Consider the following 19,994-nt stretch of genomic DNA (forward strand, 5'->3'; position numbering starts at 1 on the left):
GGACCACAAATCATCAACGCTTGAGCTCAGGGAAATCACCAGTACTTGCCATCTTCCCTCACTGGTATTTTATCTTCTGAACACATCCTATTCAGATTGCAGTGCTTTTTCCTTTCAGCTAAGAAAGAAGCATCTCAGACTACACTTGTGAATGAGTGGCTTTATCTCACAAAGACAGTGCCAAATGATTGTCAATAAATAGGGCTTTTGCAAAGACATGTAAGAAGGTTTGAAAGAAGATGTGTTGTCATACTCAGTCTATTGGCTTATACTAGATAAGAAACAGTCAAAGACCAAATGTCCTAAGGAATGGGTTGGATGGTGCCCTCCCCTCACAAGATAGGTCCTTGTCAAATCCCTGGAATCTATAAATACTTTCCTATTTTGAAAGAAGTGCCTTTGCAGATATAATTATGTTAAGGGTATTAAGACCATGAGAATATAATTCTGGATTATTTGAGTGGGCCCTTAATCCAGTGACAAGAGTCTTTACAAGAGATACACAAAGGAGACAGAGAAGAGGAGGAAGGTGAAGACAGAGGCAGAGGTTGGGATGATGTCAAGGAACTCCGAAGTTTTGCCAGCAGTCACCAGCAGCTAGGAGAGATTCCCCCCAGAGAGTCTGGAGGGAGCAGACCTTGCTGTATTTGGGACTTCGGACCTCTACAACTGTAAGGGGACACATTTCTATTGTTTTAGGCCACCCAGTTTGTGGTAATTTGTTGCAGGACTCATAGAAAACTAATATGCCATATATCGATGATGGTGTTGGGGTCAGGGAGTAGCCCATAAGCCAAGAGATTCTCAAGGAGGCTTTCTGTGGTTCTTTATAGCAGTGCCATTGCTGTGTTTTATTTTTCTTTATAAACCCAAATCTCCCCTTTTATTAATCTACCATTGGAAGGAAAGAACGCCCTTCTGTCATCTTTGCTTAAAAAAATTGACTATTATGGGCAAGAGGCGTTCTTCCTCAACCAACATCAAGAGCTTTTCCATTCCCAGCACTCAAATAGCCAGTCCAACGTGTCTGATCACCTCAGTACATGTTTATTAGTTTCTTGAAGCCCATTTTGCCATCCTAAGCTCTTTCAGCTCTGCCTCTCTGCACCCAAGGCAGGAAGAGAATACAACCGAGGAAAGGTTATGTGTTTCTTGTTCTGTTTTGTTCGCTACCAAAATGGAAACTCTCCAAATCTTATCTCAGCTTTAACAAACCTTTGGTTACAGGAGGCATGGTAGTTCTAAAAGATCGACTTCCTCAGTTATGCCTTTCAGAGGCCCCAAAATATCAATTTTTAAGTTACCCAACGCACAAGATAAATATTTTAACCACCATTTTATTTCCATCCAGGCCAAGGGACAATTTAGAAAAGATTCTATTCCAAGTGCATAGCCCAGGAAGTATGGAAGGGCTGCCGATGCTGTTGTTTTGAAGTTAGCCTGTCAGTCATGGTGATTGAAACATAACCCCGATGGCTTCCACAAGTGGAATAAAATGCTTCGCAAAAGGTTGCAGAATTGTAGGATGTAATAAAGTCTGCTTAGCTTCATTTCCAATGCCGCAGAGTCCTAGAGAACGAGGCCCATTTCCGTATGCCTTGGGATTTGTTCAAGTTACTTTCGCGCCTGGAGATGACAGAACATAAAAACAGACATTTAGTTAGAACCAATAGCTTTTTTTGAGTTATGGCAATAAACAAAATGTAAGTTTGCTTACTGCTAATCTGTTAGATTGCCACTAACAATTTACAAGAAACCATAGAGATGTGGGCAGAATGTGTGAAATAGTTGGATCCCAACCTTGCTGATGCCTATATTCCCTGGATCCCCACATTTTCTGTTCACAGCCCACACTCATGTCCCAGAGGTCAGCTACATGGTCTCTTAAGGATCTATTTTACAGACACAAGACTTACATACAAATGAAGCCAATTCAGACCTTTATTAATTAGGTAAGAATAGATTTTCAAACATAAATGTTTCAGAATTACCTGGTGTACTTGTTAAAAACACAGATTTCTCGAGTCTGTCCACCACATTCTGACTCAGCAGGTCTAGCGAGAGGCCCAAGAATCTGTGCTTTTTAACGAGCTCTCCATAAGAGTCTGAGATTTGGGGAATTATTGAGCTAGTGTGTAGCAGGCAGAATAGTTTTGCTTCAAGGCTAAGTTACGTTAAGGATTTGGGTAGAACTAAAACAAATCATTTCTACTCATAAAATAGGAAACGGGGTTAATCTTAGACAGAAGAGAATCCCTGTATCATAGAAATATGTTTCATAGCTCTGGCATTCTCCCTCCACCCCAAAGGAGAACCTGTTGAAGCTTTGGCTTCTGGGCCTTAATTATTGGTATCACTGAATGAGGGTGGTCAGGAACTGGGCAAGGTAAGACTACTAGCTTGGAGGACACCAGAAAAGGCACACAGTTATAGGAAAGAGAAAAGGGCAGAGGAAAGATGAGGATTTTACAGGCTAGATTCCATAATATTGGGGGAAGACTGAAATAAAGGGTCCTGGGATATGTTTGGGGCAGCTACCGTGTACGTGATGTAGGAAGGAGTTTCAAGGAACTTTGTTGAGAAGCACAGATGGACTTCCCTTTGATGTTTTCAATAGACTTCGGTGTAGATTGACATCGCTTTTCACTTACTGTTTGCTATTGGTCTGCTAATTGGATGGCTTTGTGTGCAACATTGCAGACACAGACCTGGGTGGCTGAGCTGCAAAGACTCAGCTTTCTGATAGGTCCAGTGTGTAGTGAGTTTAAGGGTATCCCCAATATGGGCTTGTTCAGCCCTACCTGGCACATGAAGAGAGTTTTTAGTGAGTCTAACATTATACTTTGCCTATAAGTACATAACAAGGTCAGAGAGCAAAGGGCAAACAGGGCATCCCTTTGGAATTACACCTCATTCCTTCCAGGACCCAGAACATAGAAGCCTAATCACTTCTGCTTCAGCCTTCACATTTGAGCTCAGGATCCACTGCCCCCCACATTTACTGATGTGTGTGAGGGGTGGAAAGTGGGGTGTATGTACCATTAAGTTTGCAGTCCCCCAACTCTAAAGATGGGGGCCTGTCTCATCTCTATGATATTGGGATCATTCTCTATTGTGCCCAGCACCACCCATCTTGTCTGGACATACAGGTCATCTCCCGATCATTCATCATTGCCCTTGTCCTTGAACAATTATTGACTTTGAGTCAGAGGCACCTGTGCAGGCCTGAAAATGGATGTGCCCTTTCTTTTCTCCGCCTCACCTGTCTAGGGCAGATTTATGTCCTAGGAGAAGTTTCCCTCAGCTTTATTTTTGGTCTTGAACGTTGTGGCCCCATGTTATTTGCTGCAACCGCCCTCCCAGATACCAACCCTGTAATTTTTGAATCTCCACGGAAGCCTCTATCTGTACCTGAGCAGGCTTTCTACTTACAATGCTTCTGTAACACATCCCTCACACAGCTCTGGCATCCAAACCATGTGCCTAGCTTCTGAAAGCTCTGTGTTCAGCAGTTCCTTTTCTTCAACTAGCCTGGAAGCTTGTGGGAGACAGAGTTTGCTTCTCCTGCCGGAGCACAATGAGTGAACATGTTGGGCTTTGAGGAGGCTTGGGTCTGAAGTCCAGCCTCATGACCGGCTGGCTGTGTGTCTGTAGGCAGACCAAAACATGCCTGGCCTGGGTAGGGAGAGGACTGAGTCAGTTAATACACACAAAGCCCTTCAAGCAGAGCCTAGGGCACTGTAAACACTAACAATAGCCTCTATTATAGTCATTATCATTTTTTATTCTCTGGATTGTGTTGGAAAGCAAGTGAATGTCAGGTGCTTAGCTATGCAGAGATTCAGTCTCATTGTTGGAGAGGGTGTATTTGGACAAGGAACTCATCTTCCCATATTCTGGTGGGATGTCGTATAGTATGTGCCCTTCGTGTGCCTAGTACCCTTCAATATTACCTTTAGACAGTGGTATTTTTCAATGCTGCTTGGGTATATCAACATATGTACTTATCGAAGTGTGAGTAAGACCCTGAAGAAGTGCAAGGAGGTGAATAATGGTAACCTCAAGGCACTTCCTGCCCATGTGGGGAAACACATTGCACAGGATGCAGCAATGCAATAGATAATTGGGTGCCAGGCAACCAGTCCAGAAAATGTGGGCTTCTGGAGTTCCAAGATCAGAGAGCATGAGCCCAGAATGTGTGAAGTTTGGTTGCCATGAATGTGTGCTTTTCAAATATTTCTACACCTCTAATCTAGTGGCAGATGGACTGAGAATGTCCCCATTCCCCGCAAGGCCATGCTTGAGAGATAATAGAGAGTATTATAAAGTTTCTATCAGAGGTTTATTTTGCAGGGTAGGGAATAAAGGTAGAAGGGAGGCATTGTGACTCTGGACAGTCGAAGAGGTTTTTAGAAAGAGGAGCTTCAAATTTGGAAGGGAGTTAAAGCTGCCTGATGGAGAAAGATTAAGTTTTGAGTAAGGTTGACCACATGGTGTGTGCTGTAATATTCTCTTCCATCTCTCCCTGGACAATTCAGGGAAGCCTTGTAAGTTAATTTGCATTTTGTTGTCATGATATAGTGAGAAGCAGAGGTACCAAAGGGATTCCCCTGGGTTATGAACGGAACCATACTGACTTCTCTTTGAACACACAGGTGTCATCAGGCTCCATAAAGTTTTTCTGCACAAAATTCAACAGATTCAGCCAACCTCTGAGTGCATTCAAGGAAACATCTTTTGACCAGTATGTCAGTGAAGGAGGTTTCTACCTCTTACTCTATCCTGCCTACACTCTGATGGGCCCAGAGGAGGAATTTCTGCTTTGAAGCTAAGAAAACAGATCAAAGTCTCTCTCTTCTGTAGGTGAACCTGGACGGGAGCTGGCCACAGTTAATCTGACACAATGCAAAGGAACATATGGAGCCACAAAAACTCCACACACCTTCCTTCTGTTTCTTGAAGATCATGTTTCTCAATTTGCTATTCACTGGAATCACCTGGGAAAGTCTAAAAATAGACATGCCTCTATCTTATCCGCCCCCCCCCCCCCCCCGCCCCCATGATTCTGATCTAATGGGTCTGAAGTGTGGCTTGAACCTCTGGGGAAAACTCATGGACTGTGAAAGCAAGGAGTTCCAACCCTATTTCCTTTCTGATTCAGTTCCAAAGTGTGCTCCTGTAAAACGCTCCAAATGCCTCCAGGCAAATCAGATGCTGGAGACAAGTTTCAGTAGATTTCAGATGCGAACATCCAACTTCTCCTCAAGTTGCCTGCTGCACTCTCAGCAGGGCCACACATACTGGGCAAGTGTTGTCCTTCAAAGGTAGTGGTTTTTGCCCATGAAGTTAAATAAAATGACCTGTTTTGCATCCATACCAGGGATGCCACAGAAGTGGTTTTAAGGCAAAGTAATCACACACACCAGCAAAACAAAGCCTTGAGACACCAACATAAAATTCCTCTGTAACAAGTTTCTTCTTTTAAAAGTACTTCTTAGTTCCTAGCAGACTAGAGACACAGGCATAGAAAGTCATTCCGCTCACACCAAAAACAAGAGGAGCAATTTTCTACGGGCAGGCACCTCTGACCTCTGCTTTTCAGCTTTTTTTAATAAACTGGTCTCATAAATTGGACGACAAAAGCTGCTGGTGGCAATCTCTTAGAGTAAGTGGGTAAAGGTGAAGCTGGGTGGGGGGGGGGGCAGGGAATGGCAAGAACAGAAAGCCACTTTGATTAGTTAACTCTCAGGCAATGCAATTATTCCTCCATCTTGAGATAGAAGGGGTTACCCCCAAGCACAGTGGCCAGAAACCCAGCGGTGTGAGGATAGACTCCTGAGCAGGGTGACCTCACACCAAGTTTCCTAACTCAAAACCATCCCTCTGTGGTGTGCCACATAGGCTGATTAATAACAACTTTCTGCAATGAGAAGGTGTGACTTGACTTCCCCTTAAACGGGGGCCATCCCCCAGGCCTGTGTTCGTAAGTCCTTGAGGGTACAGAGAGCAGCTCCAGGCAGCGTGTGGCCAGCCCCGCACAGGAGGGGAGATGCGGTTCACTGGCTGTCCTTTATAGAGTGGCCATAGACTCGGCATTGTCACTTTTCTCTTTGAAGGGATAAATCAAACACTAAGAACCACAAACACACAAGAAAGACACTGGCCAAGCTTGTAGCTGTGAGTGATTTACGGAGACCCCGCAGGGCTCAGCACTTCCTTTATCCCACTGCCTCCTGGCAAGTGGAGCTGGGAAGGCTTTGAGGCTTGATGGTGGGAGTGAGGGGGCAGAACACAATAAACCCGCTGCTGGAAAATTCATGGTACTCGTTGAGCATTTTCCTGTTGTCCCACTTGAAACCAGTGAGGCCTCTGTCTTGTATGTTTGTCCCTTTTCCATCCCCTCCCCTGCATCTGTAACGAGAAGAGTCTCCTTAAAAGGCTTTCTCATTCTGAGGGAGCTTATGAAGAACAGGCTTTATTTGTCTCTAAATCTTCAGCTGATATTACTTTTCCCAGAGACTCAGTTGAAATGAAAAAGGATTACTTTATATTTACTTGCGTCTTTCATGAGAGAAACTAATTTTGAGGAAGAAAGTCCCTACAATGTGAAATACTTTCCCTTCTTTCAAACTCTCCACAGGGGCAAAAGGAAAGCTAAAAGGTACACATGCTTTGTCATTTACTTTGTCTGACAGCTTCTTCTTATCATGCTTTGGAGGGTGACCTTCCTACAGCATATTCCTTCGCTCTATTCCTGCTCTCCTGTTATAACAGAATTTTAGAGCCAAGTATGGAGCAGGCTACCTTTGATAATTAATGGCTCTGAGAGTTTGCTGAGTGTGTTATTTAATTAATGGCACTTGTGTCTGGAGTGTGTACAACTCTGTGGTTGAATAAAAGGTGTATTTGCTGAGGGATTATAGACAAATACTCCAGGATCATCACATAGAGAATTTGTCAGGGTTCAGCACATTTAGCAACCTAATGGGGTTATTATATTTTTTTGTTCTCTGCTGTTTAAAAGGTACTGATGTTGATATAACTCTGTTACTTGTGCATTGTGTTTGAGTTTAGATTACAATCCTCCCAAACTCCTTAGGCTAATGGATAAAAATCTATTACGTGGAACGGAGCCTTTCATAAAAAAAAAAAAAAAAAAAAAAAAAAAAAAAAAAAGAAAAAGAAAGAAATCTTTAATGCTATATTTTGAGAATGAAGGTGATGGTTAAATAAGTTACAGTGTGCTTCACCTATCCACAACTGCAAGGAGACTAACTTGAATTATATTCAAGTTCTACGTGGGACCAAAAACTGAAAAGTTGAAAACTAGCAAGAAAACACAGAGAACATTTCCATGCAAAGATGTCAGCAGTTCATACAGGGAAATCTCTATGGATCTATCTCTACTGTATTCAGATACAGGGGCACCTGGGTGGCTCAGTGGGTTAAGCATCCAGCTTTGGCTCAGGTCATGATCTTGCGGTTTGTGGATTTGAGCTCTGCATTGGGCTTGGAGCTGACAGCTGGGAACCTGGAGTCTGCTTCAGATTCTGTGTCTCCCTCTCTCTCTCTGTCCCTTCCCAGCTTGTGCTCTCTTTCTCTCTCAAAAATAAACATCTATGTGTATACAGACAGAGGCTTCAAATAATAAGGGTCCAGTTTTAAGCTTGTATTGTCACTCTGTGTGCCTAGACAAGTTATATCTGCTCTCTGGAAACACTGTTCCTTCCTTTGTAAAACAGTAGATTTGACTCCCTTCTAGCCCAAAGATGCACAGAGTCCCTGGTTTTTTCACTAGGGACATGAAAGCTGACTGTCCCACTGATAGAAGAGATAGCTAATTGCTCACTTTTAGGACTTGAGAATTTTTTTTTCTTCAGCAAAGGGATTCCTTGCCGGGCATATAAATGTGCCTGGCAAGAGGGTAAGAACACTCACCCAATCTCCAAAGCCCAGTCAGGTGGTCTAGGGAACAAGATTCAAGCCAGGAGCCTGCCTTCTTCCCCACTCCATCCTACCAGAGGCCTCCCCTATCACGGCAGACAGTGGAAACAGAGGCACCTGCACAACAAGTTCAATTGGAGTGAGGAAAGAGGCCCTGAAGGCTGTGCTCAGCAGCTTCTCCCCCTCCCCCTCCCCAGGGTGGAAAGGGAAAGACATCTGTCCTGAGCACCTATCAGTCAGCTATTGTGATAAGGGGTGTCCGGTCTTATGTATAGAAACCAAATTTAGTCTTCACCTCAGCCCCATGAGGTAGGTATCATAACCCTAGTTTTTCAGCTGGGAAAGTGTCACATAGTAAGTACAAGATTGGGACCAGATGTGCTTACTTCCAGAGCTCAACCTCTTCACAACTGCAGGGGCCAATATGGTAGCCACTAGCCACATATGGCTAATGGGCATCAAAAAATGTGACTTGAGATGTGCAGAAAATACAAAATATCTCCTAGGTTTCAAAGACTTACTCTAAAAAAGGAATGTAAAATAGCTCAATCATTTTTTTATATTATGAAAATATTACAATGATAATATTTGGATATACTGGGTTAAATATAACATAGTATTAATTTTTTTTAAGTTTATTGAGAGAGAGAGAGAGAGAGAGAGTGCAAGCACATGAACAGGGGAGGTGCAGGGAAGGAGGGAGGGAGGGAGGGAGGGATGGAGGGAGAGAGAGAGAGAGAGAGAGAGAGAGAGAGAAAGAATCCCAAGCAGGCTCTGTGCTATCTGCGTAGATCCCAACATGGGGCTAGAACTCAGGAACTGAGATCATGACCTGAACAGAAATCAAAGGATTAAAGGATTGTAATCTCAACTCATTTCCTATTTCAATATATTCATTCTTGGGTGAGTTTGCGGGTATTGATAGGTATTTTAAGAGTCATAGTCAACAGAAGTTATATTTTTAACTGCAATATCACAAAAGCTTACCCAGAATGAGGGGAAGGTGTTAGGTTTGACTGAAAATACTTTCCTTTAAAATTTTTGCACTACATTGCATTTCCATCAAGTCTCATTCTTTTAAAGGATTAAAGAAATTAAAATTAACCACACACAAGATCTTCCACCTTAAAAGAAAAAATTGCCTGGAGAGATAACAGATCCTTGAGAAGAGAGTAATAAAGCAGGACTTTGATAGGGGTGTCAGAGATAAATGCTGATTTTGCTATGGTAGGCATATTCCTTGTTCCAAGTTGATAACTCTGGAATCTGTGGAGCCACCAGAGAGATTGGATAAGAGAGTGGGGTAGCGATCTAAGAGCAGCCTAGAGCTCAACAGTGCCAAGATAGGCTTCTGTCTGTGAGAAAGCTGCCTCTTTCTATAGCTCTAACTCTAGCTAATCATTTCTAATTAAAAAATGATTCAAGCAATATCATGGGCTTTCACTTCTTCAAGGCAATACCACACTGTCAGTTTGCAGCTTAAAGTGCCAACAGTTCTAAACTTTTTGTGGGCCTCATTGGAACAAGATGTAGAGCTTTAGCAGGGGGAAAATTGCTAAGAACATCTAATTACATTCAAAGCCATTTTTACCTGTCTTAAAGGAATGGAAATGATCTGCCAGTTTTTATAGACCTTCTTGACCTAAAGATATCTGCTGGCAGAAAGAGAATCCTCAATTGGGTTCTTTTAATGCTTTAATTATTACATGATCTATCATTTTACGCACTGACTCACACACTTTGAAAAATCTCTTAAATACGCATTAAAATTGATTGGCTAATCCTAGACCATGGGGTGGCTCTTTGGAGGGCATGTAATTGTGTGTGGGCATGGGGGTTAGGCACAAGTGACACAGAGTCAACTACTTTATGGTGGGATAAGGTAGAGAAATCAATTTGGTCACAGGTACTGTTGACATTGTACTGCTGACTTGCACAGAACTCAGTTACATGCTTGCATGTTCTTGAATCAGTCTTACTGCTTTGGAGTCACCATCATTTCCTCAAAGGTAGGGATATACTTCACCTCCTATGCCTCAGTGTTTGGCTCAAAATGGGATCTCAATAAACAGTTGGTGATTAAGTCCTAGAACCTCAAGGTTAAGAGGGTCCTCTAGGAAGCAGTCTGTGCTCCTATTGAGCCAGGGCTCTTGATGGCAAGTAAGGAAACCCCAGTTCCAATAAGCTTCTGGGGAAAAGTGACATAATTACTGACCTTTTAACTGTGAAGTGTAGGGGCTTCTCCTGCATTACATTTCTCCAAATGGTGATCAGGATGACTGCCAGTAATCTCAAATATGCATCACCCCTTCAAGGGCTTCTCTATGTAGAGACACCAAAGGGTAGAGAACAACTCTACTAAGCTGAGTGGGGTAACATGCCCAGACTGTGGCCAGTGGATGAGATTGGCAGTTCCAAATTCCAGTGTCTGCTGCACCCCATCCTATTTTCTGCTTCAATCTCTCAACAAGCTTTTCAGTGTTTTGAAATCCAAGAGTTAATTTCAGACTCTTGGTGAAAACCCTATCTTGAGAGGAAACCCTAACTGAAAGGTCTTGAATGGAGCCATTGGGAATCCTCATTGATCCCAGGAATGGAACATCTAATACATTATGGTCCAAGGTTGATTAGCTTTGATTCACTCCTGCTCACCAAATGCAATTTTGGCTTTTAGGAAAATAGTCTGTAACTATAGAGACTGAGAAACGTCATAGAGAAACGTGACAGTACTCTTTAGCAGAGTTGTGACAAGTGGATAAAATGACCCCTAGCACAGAAATCGTCAAATTCTGGCTCCTTTCTTGAAGTTAGTGAAGAAGCAAGAGTAAGCCGTGTCTTAAGCCTCAGCTTCATTGTATAATTTTTATTGTTAGTTAGCTAGGGTGTAAGTGGGGGAGGGGAGGATGTTTCTAAACAGAGACCCACCAATTTTACTGTGAAAGTAAGTGTGGGCTCCAGTGTCAGACTGCCTGCACTTGAATCCTGGCTCTCTGTGTATAACCTAAGAGTCCTTGGGCAAGATCCATAGTGGTCATAAGCCTCCATTTCCACATCTGAAAATCAGGACAATGTCCACGGTTGCTGTGGGATTTAACTGAAATAAACCCTGTAAAGTGCTTGGTATAACTTGTCCATAATAAGTGTTCCATGAGTGGTATTTTTAAGAATCATTAATAATAACATGTCTTCTCTCTGGTGATCTCCATTACTTAGTTCCTGAAATCATGATCTTGTTGGCCAGTGTGGCCTCTTAAATTCAGGGAGATGGCCAAGAGGAGGAGAATAGACTCTCTGATGTAGGAGCAGAGTGTCTGTAAGGATTACATGCAACAATTATTCTTTTTTGTTTAAGTCTATTATGGAATAACTGGATATCCAGCCAGCAATTAGACTGTATGTTAAAGTCAATCTCTTCCTTCCTTTTATCTTTAAAATTTTTATCTGATTTATTTTTAGTCCTTCTTAGGATGAAATATAATGTATACAGAAAAATGCAAAAGGTATATATAAATGTGCTATACATACATACACACACACACGTATACATACACGCACAGCTTATAGAATTAATACAAAACAAACACGTCTTGCCACCAGCAATGGCAAGGACTAGAACATTGCCTCCACCCTCCCACAAGCCACTCCCCATTTCCATTCCTAATAACCACCCCTTTCCTGCCTTCCCCATAAGGTAAACCACTGGACTGATTTTATGGTGATTGCTTCCCTGCTTTCCCTTATAATTTCATCCTCTGAATAACTGTATCTGTAAACACTATAATTTACTTTTGCCTGTTTTTGAACTTTATGTGACTGTGCACACATATATGTGTTCTTTTGTGTTTTTGTTGCTCCACATTCTTGCAAACACTTGATATCATTCTTGCAAACTTTTGACTATTGTGGGTGTATAGTGATAGTTCATTGTGTTTTAAGTTTACACTTTCCTGATGGCTAAAGATTATTGGCCATTTTGATACCTTTCCAAAGTGCCTGTTTCAATCTTTTTGTATTTTCTATTGGGATGTTGACTTTTTCTTAATGATTTGTAAAGTTTCTTTTTTATTCTTTAAAAAAAATCTCCGGGGTGCTGGTCCTTTGTTGGTTACATATGTGGCAAATACCTTCCCCTATTCTGTGTCTTGCCTTTTCTCTCTCTCAATGGTGTCTTCTGATAAACAGAATTTATTTTAAGGTAGTCCAACTTATCAATCTTGTTTTTATGATAATGCTTTTTGTGTTCTATTTAAAAAGTCTCTCTCTATAGCATGATCATGAAGATAGTCTCCTATATTATCCTCTAAATGCTTTATTGTTTTATACTTCCAATTTTGAAGTATAACCCACCTGGAATTGACTTTTGAAGAAGGTGTGAGGTAGGGTATAGTTTCATTGGTTTTCTAAATGGATATCCACTTTGCCCAGAGTCTTTTATTGGAAAGATTTTCTTTTCCACACAGCTCTGTGACTTCATTTTAAACATAAATCAAGTGTTCATATATGCCTGGATCTGGGCTTTGTATTTTGCTCCATCTGTCTACTTATCCTTGCATTGATACCTTGCTCTTTTACTTTTGTAGCCTTGTAATAAGTTGATATCCTGTAGAGTAAGCCCTTCTCTGCATCTAAGTTGTTTTTTAATAGTCTCTGGCTACATTTCCACAAGCATAATTAATTTGTAAATTTTCGCCACCACCACCACTACCACCAAAAATAGCCTATGGTCATTTTGGTCTGAGTTACGTTGAATTTACAGGTCAATTTGAATTGAGTCTTTATGAAATTGAGTCATTCATCTCTCCATTTATTTAATTATTTTTTTAAACACCTCTTACTAATACTTTCTAGTTTTTTGTCTAGAAGCTTCCATATCTTTATTCCTAGGCATTTGATTTCTGATATTAATACAAGTATCCCCTGCTTTTTGAAAATTCTCTTTCCACCACTTCACTTTGACAGAAGACCTACATTAGTACCTGTTTTTGCTAAAAGAAATATGAACTGGATTTTTGCTTTTATGAAAAAGGAAAAAAAGCAAAAATTGTGTTCAGCATGTGTTTTGCAATGAATACCCCAAGCAGGGAGAGCAGCCCACCAAGATCCTTCTCAGGGAACTACACTCAGCATCTCAGCATCAAGCCACTATGGCCTTGACCTGTGTCTGTGAGCATCTGTGCTATATCTCCATTTATTTTGTGCATCCATTAGCAAAATGTGTCCTGAAGTGATGTGTCTAAAAAAGCCTAAGAGAGTTTATTTTTGGGTCTGGGAATGCTCACAAAGTTTTCCATATAATAAGTTAATGGTAATTGCTTCTTTGCTTTACACCATTTCAGCTTACAAAAGGTTTCAAAGGAACACTCTACTTAGAGATAGTGGGGAAACCTGTATAAGCTAACTTCAAATTTTTTTTCATTTTCTAACTGTGTGGCTGTTATGGACTTAATGTTTGTGTCCCTCCAAAATTCATACATTGAAGCCCTAAACTTCAATGTGATAGTAATAGGCGGTAGGGCCTTTGGAAGGTAATCAGGTTTAGGTGAGGTCATGAGGATTGAGGGCCCCTATGACCTTATAAGAAGAGTAAGAGACTAAAACTTGTTCTCTCTCCTCCATGTGAGAACATAGTGAGAAGACAGCCATCAACAAGACAGGAAGAGGGTTCTTACCAGAACTCATCAGTGCTGGCATCCTGATCACACAGCTGCCAGAACTTGTGAAACATAAATTTCTATTGGTTATGCCACCCAGTCTGTGGTATTTTAGTAGCTCATGCTAAGACAGTGGCTAACTTTAGTGTCTGACTTCTGATTTCAGCTTAGGTCATGACGTCACGGATTGTGGGTCTGAGCCCCACTTTGGGCTCCACACTGACAATCTGTGGAGTCTTCTTGGGATTCTCTTTGTCTAACCCTCCCCTGTGTGCTCTCTCTCTCTCAAAATAAATAAAAAAACTTAAAAAAAAGTTTAGAGGGAAGGGCCAACATGGCAGAGAAGTAGGGGGAAACCATATGTCCCATGTCTCTCAAACAAAGAAGCCAAAGGACTTTAAACACCAGGGCCTGGGAGGAAAAGAGACTGAATCTACTAGGAAGAAAATGGGAAAGCTAGAAAAAAGATAGAGCAGTAATATAGCAGTGCTCACAGGTGCAGAGCACACAACAAGCTTTTAAAACACATAAGGGACAGAAAAATAGACATAATTATGAAATGAAAGAATTATCCTCAAAAGAATTCCAGGAAGTAGTGACACCTAACTAATTGATCAAAACTGACTTAAACAATATAACAGAACAAGAATTTAGAATAATAGTCACAAAATTAATCGCTGGGCTTGAAAAAAAGCATAGAGGACAGCAGAGAATCTATTGCTACAGAGATCAAGGGACTAAAAAATAGTCATGATGAATTTAAAAAATGCTATAAATGAGGTGAAAAATAAAATGGAAGTGGCCACAGCATGGATTGAAGACACAGAGGAGAGAATAGGTGAATTAGAAGATAAAATTATGGAAAAAGAGGAAGCTGAGAAAAAGAGAGATAAAAATATCCAGGAGTTTGAGGGGAGAATTAGAGATCTAAGTGGTGCAATCAAATGGAACAATATCCATATCATAGGAATTCCAGAAGAGGAAGAGAGAGAGAGAAAGGGGCTGAAGCTGCACTTGAACAAATCATAGCTGAGAACTTCCCTGATCTGGGGAAGGAAACAGGCATTGAAACCCAAGAGGCACAGAGAAGTCCTTTCAGACATAACTTTAATCGATCTTTGGCACGACATATCATAGTGAAACTGGCAAAATACAAGGATAAAGAGAGAATTCTGAAAGTAGCTAGGGATAAGAGGGCCCTAACATACAAAGGTAGACACATAAAGGTAATAGCAGACCTATCTACTGAAACTTGGCAGGCCACAAAGGAATGGCAGTAAATCTTCAATGTGATGAACAAAAAAAATATGCAGCCAAGAATCCTCTACCCAACAAGTCTGTCATTCAGAATAGAAGGAGAGATAAAGGTTTTCCCAAATAAAAACTGAAGGAATTCATCACCACTAAACCAGCCCTAAAAGAGATCCTAAGGCAGATTCTGTGAGTGAAATGTTGCAAGGACCACAAAATACAAGAGACATCACTACAAGCATGAAACCTACAGACATCACAATGACTCTAAACCCATATCTTTCTTTTTTTTTTTTAATTTTTTTTTAACGTTTATTTATTTTTGAGACAGAGAGAGACACAGCATGAACGGGGGAGGGTCAGAGAGAGAGGGAGACACAGAATCTGAAGCAGGCTCCAGGCTCTGAGCGGTCAGCACAGAGCCCGACGTGGGGCTCGAACTCATGGACCGTGAGATCATGACCTGAGCTGAAGTAGGACGCTTAGCTGACTGAGCCACCCAGGCGTCCCTAAACCCATATCTTTCAATAATGACACTGAATGTTAATGGACTAAATGCTCCAACCAAAAGACATAGGGTATCAGAATGGATAAAAAATAAAACAAAAAAACCCAAAACAAACAAACAAAAAACCAAAAAAAATCAAGACCCATCTATTTGCTGTCTACAAGAGACTCATTTTATCATTTTAGACCTGAGGACACCTTCAGATTGAAAGTGAGGGGATGGAGAACTATCTATCATGCTACTGGAAGTCAAAAGAAAGCTGGAGTAGCCATACTTATATTGGACAAACTAGACTTTAAATTAAAGGATGTAACAAGAGACAAAGAAGGGCATTATATAATAATTACAGGGTCTATCCATCAGGAAGAGCTAACAATTATAAATGTCTATGCATCGAATTCAGTAGCCACCAAGTATATAAAACAATCACAAATATAAGCAACAGTATTGATAAGAATGTGGTGATTACAGGAGACTTTAATACTCCACTTATAGCAATGGATAGAACATCTAGACAGAGAATAAAGAAACAAGGGCCCTGAATGATAAATTGGATCAGATGACAAATAAATTTAGAACTCTGCATCCCAAAGCACCAGAATATACTTTCTTCTTGAGTGCACATGGAACATTCTCCAAGATAGATCACATACTGTGTCACAAAACAGCCCTTCATAAGTTTACAAGAATTGAAATTATACCATGCATACTTTCAGACCACAATGCTATGAAGCTTGAAATCAACCACAGGAAAAAGTCTGGAAAACCTCCAAAAGCATGGAGGTTAAAGAACACCCTACTAAAGAATGAGTGGGTCAACCAGGCAATTAGAGAAGAAATGTAAAAATATACGGAAACAAATGAAAATGAAAATACAACAATCCAAACGCTTTGGGATGCAGCAAAGGCAGTCCTGAGAGGAAAATACATTGCAATCCAGGCCTATCTCAAGAAACAAGAAAAATCCCAAATACAAAATCTAACAGCATACCTAAAGGAAATAGAAGTAGAACAGCAAAGACACCCCAAACCCAGCAGAAGAAAAGAAATAATAAAGATCAGAGCAGAAATAAACAATATAGAATCTAAAAAAACAGTAGAGCAGATCAATGAAACTAAGAGTTGGTTTTTTGAAAAAATAAACAAAATTGATAACCCTCTAGCCAGGCTTCTCAAAAAGGAAAGGGAGATGACCCAAATAGATAAAATCATGAATGAAAATGGAATTATTACAACCAATCTCTCAGAAATACAAGCAATTATCAGGGAATACTATGAAAAATTATATGCCAATAAACTGGACAACCTGGAAGAAATGGACAAATTCCTAAGCACCCACACACTTCCAAAACTCAAACAGGAAGAAATACAAAATTTGAGCAGACCCATAACCAGCAAAGAAATTGAATCAGTTATCAAAAATCTCCCAACAAATAAGAGTCCAGGACCAGATGGCTTCCCTGGGGAATTCTACCAGACACTTAAAGCAGAGATAATACCTATCCTTCTCAAGCTATTACAAAAAATAGAAAGGGAAGGAAAACTTCCAAACTCATTCTATGAAGCCAGCATTACTCTGATTCCCAAACCAGACAAAGACCCAGAAAAAAAGAGAACTACAGGCCAATATCCCTGATGAATATGGATGTAAAAATTCTCAACAAGATACTAGCAAATCAGATTCAACAGCATATAAAAAGAATTATTCACCATGATCAAATGGGATTCATTCCTGGGCTGCAGGGCTGGTTCAATATTCACAAATCAATCAATGTGATACATCACATTAATAAAGGAAAAGATAAGAACCATATGATCCTGTCAATCGATACAGAAAAAGCATTTGACAAAATTCAACATCCTTTCTTAATAAAAACCCTCGAGAGAGTCGGGATAGAAGGAACATACTTAAACATCATAAAAGCCATTTATGAAAAGCCCACAGCTAATATCATCCTTAATGGGGAAAAACTGAGAACTTTCCCCCTGAGATCAGGAACACGACAGGGATATCCACTCTCACCACTGTTATTTAACATAGTGTTGGAAGTTCTAGCATCAGACAACAAAAGGAAATCAAAGGCATCACAATTGGCAAAGATGAAGTCAAGATTTAACTTTTGGAGATGACATGATACTATACATGGAAAACCCGATAGACTCCACCAAAAGTCTGCTAGAACTGATGCATTAATTCAGCAAAGTCTCAGGATACAAAATCAATGTACAGAAATCAGTTGCATTCTTATACACTAACAATGAAGGAACAGAAAAACAAATAAAGAAACTGATCCCATTCACAATTGGACCAAGAATCATAAAATACCTAGGAATAAACCTAACCAAAGATGTAAAAGATCTGTATACTGAAAACTATAGAAAACTTATGAAGGAAATTGAAGAAGATACAAAGAAATGGAAAAACATTCCATGTTCATGGATTGGAAGAATATCAATGCAATGCCAATCAAAATTGCACCAGCATTCTTCTCAAAGCTAGAACAAGCAATCCTAAAATTTGTATGGAACCACAAAAGACCCCGAATAGCCAAAGTAATAATTGAAGAAGAAAACCAAAGTGGGAGGCATCACAATCCCAGACTTTAGCCTCTACTACAAAGCTGTAATCAGCATGGTATTAGCACAAAAGCAGACACATAGACTAATGGAATAGAATAGAAACTCCAGAATTGGACCCACAAAAGTATGGCCAACTAATCTTTGACAAAGCAGGAAAGAATATCCAATGGAAAAAAAGACAGTCTCTTTAACAAATGGTGCTGGGAGAACTGGACAGCAACATGCAGAAGAATGAAACTAGACCACTTTCTTACACTATTCACAAAAATAAACTCAAAATGGATGAAGGACCTGAATGTGAGACAGGAAACCATCAAAACCCCAGAGGAGAAAGCAGGAAAAAACCTCTCTGACCTCAGCCGCAGCAATTTCTTACTTGACACATCTCCAAAGGCAAGGGAATTAAAAGCAAAAATGAACTATTGAGACCTCATCAAGATTAAAAGCTTCTGCACTGCAAAGGAAACAATCAACAAAACTAAAAGGCAACCGATGGAATGGGAAAAGATATGTGCAAATGACATTGGACAAAGGGCTGGTATCCAAAATCTATAAAGAACTCACCAAACTCCACACCCAAAAAACAAATAATCCAGTGAAGAAATGGGCAGAAGACATGAATAGACACTTCTCTAAAGAATACATCCAGATGGCCAACAGGTACATGAAAGGATGCTCAATGTCACTCCTTATCAGGGAAATACAAATCAACACCACACTCAGATGATACCTCATGCCTCAGAGTGGCTAAAATGAACAAATCAGGAGACTATAGATGCTGGCAAGGATGTGGAGAAACAGGAACCCTCTTGCACTGCTGGTGAGAATGCACACTGGTGCAGCTGCTCTGGAAAACAGTGTGGAGGTTCCTCAAAAAATTAAAAATAGATCTACCCTATGACCCAGCAATAGCACTGCTGGGAATTTACCCAAAAGATACAGGAGTGCTGATGCATAGGGGCACTTGTACCCCAATGTTTATAGCAGCACTTTCAACAATAGCCAAATTGTGGAAAGAGCCTAAATGTTCATCAAATGACAAATGGATAAAGAAAGTTGTGGTTTATATATACAATGGGATACTACTTGGCAATGAGAAAGAATGAAATCTGGCCTTTTGTAGCAACATGGATGGAACTGGAGAGTGTTATGCTAAGTGAAATAAGTCAGGCAGAGGGGCGCCTGGGTGGCTTAGCCGGTTAAGTGTCTGACTTCGGCTCAGGTCATGATCTCACAGTTTGTGAGTTCAAGTCCCACATCGGGCTCTGGGCTGACAGCTCAGTGCCTGGAGCCTGCTTGGGATTCTGTGTCTCCCTCTCTCTCTGCCTTTCCCCTACTTGTGCTCTCTCTCTTGCTCTCTCTCTCTCAAAAATAAAATGTGAAAAAAAGAAAAAATAAATAAGTCAGGTAGAGAAAGACAGATACCATATGTTTTCACTCATCTGGATCCTGAGAAACTCAACAGAAGACCGGGGGGAGGAGAAGGGGGGAAAAAGTTACAGAGAGGGAAGGAGGCAAACCATAAGAGACTCTTAAATACTGAGAATAAACTGAGGGTGGATGGGGGGTTGGGGGGAGGGGAAAGTGAGTGATGGGCATTGAGGAGGGCACCTGTTGGGATGAGCATGGGTGTTGTATGGAAACCAATTTGACAATAAATTTCATATTAGAAATAAAAAAGCTTAGATATATTGATCTTATATTAAGAGGTCTTGTTAAGTTTAATCACTAATTATAGTTGTTTCTCAGATTCATTTCTGTTTTCTGCATGTATCAAACTATCTACAAATAATGACAGTTTTATTCCTTCCTTTATAATCCTTCTATCTTTTGTTTATTGTTCTTGCCTTACTGTACTACCTAGGACCTTGAGTACATTGTGAAAAAACAGGGCTCATAGTGAATATTCTCATTTACAATCTCAGATAAATAGTTTACAGTGTTTCATCCTGAAGTACACATTCCCTCTAGTTCTAGTGTTCTGGAACTTTTTTATTTATTATGTTGGATGTTGAATGTGATTAATATATTTTTCTGCATCTACTGAGATCATCCTTTCA

At 40.5% G+C, this 19,994-nt stretch overlaps 1 protein-coding gene across 11 annotated transcripts in view; it reads right to left on the minus strand.

The window, feature by feature from the left end:
- Nucleotides 1–1,320: 1,320 nt before the first annotated feature.
- The window catches only part of FHIT (fragile histidine triad diadenosine triphosphatase), a 1,407,272-nt gene continuing 1,388,598 nt past the window's right edge, over nucleotides 1,321–19,994 (minus strand). For all 11 annotated transcript variants that reach the window (XM_042979314.1, XM_042979313.1, XM_042979310.1 and 8 more), the window contains one exon: nucleotides 1,321–1,626. The gene's annotated coding sequence lies outside the window, so the exon portion shown is untranslated. The remainder of the gene's footprint in view (nucleotides 1,627–19,994) is intronic.

Source organism: Panthera tigris, chromosome A2, assembly GCF_018350195.1.
Source record: "Panthera tigris isolate Pti1 chromosome A2, P.tigris_Pti1_mat1.1, whole genome shotgun sequence".
NCBI lineage: Eukaryota > Metazoa > Chordata > Mammalia > Carnivora > Felidae > Panthera > Panthera tigris.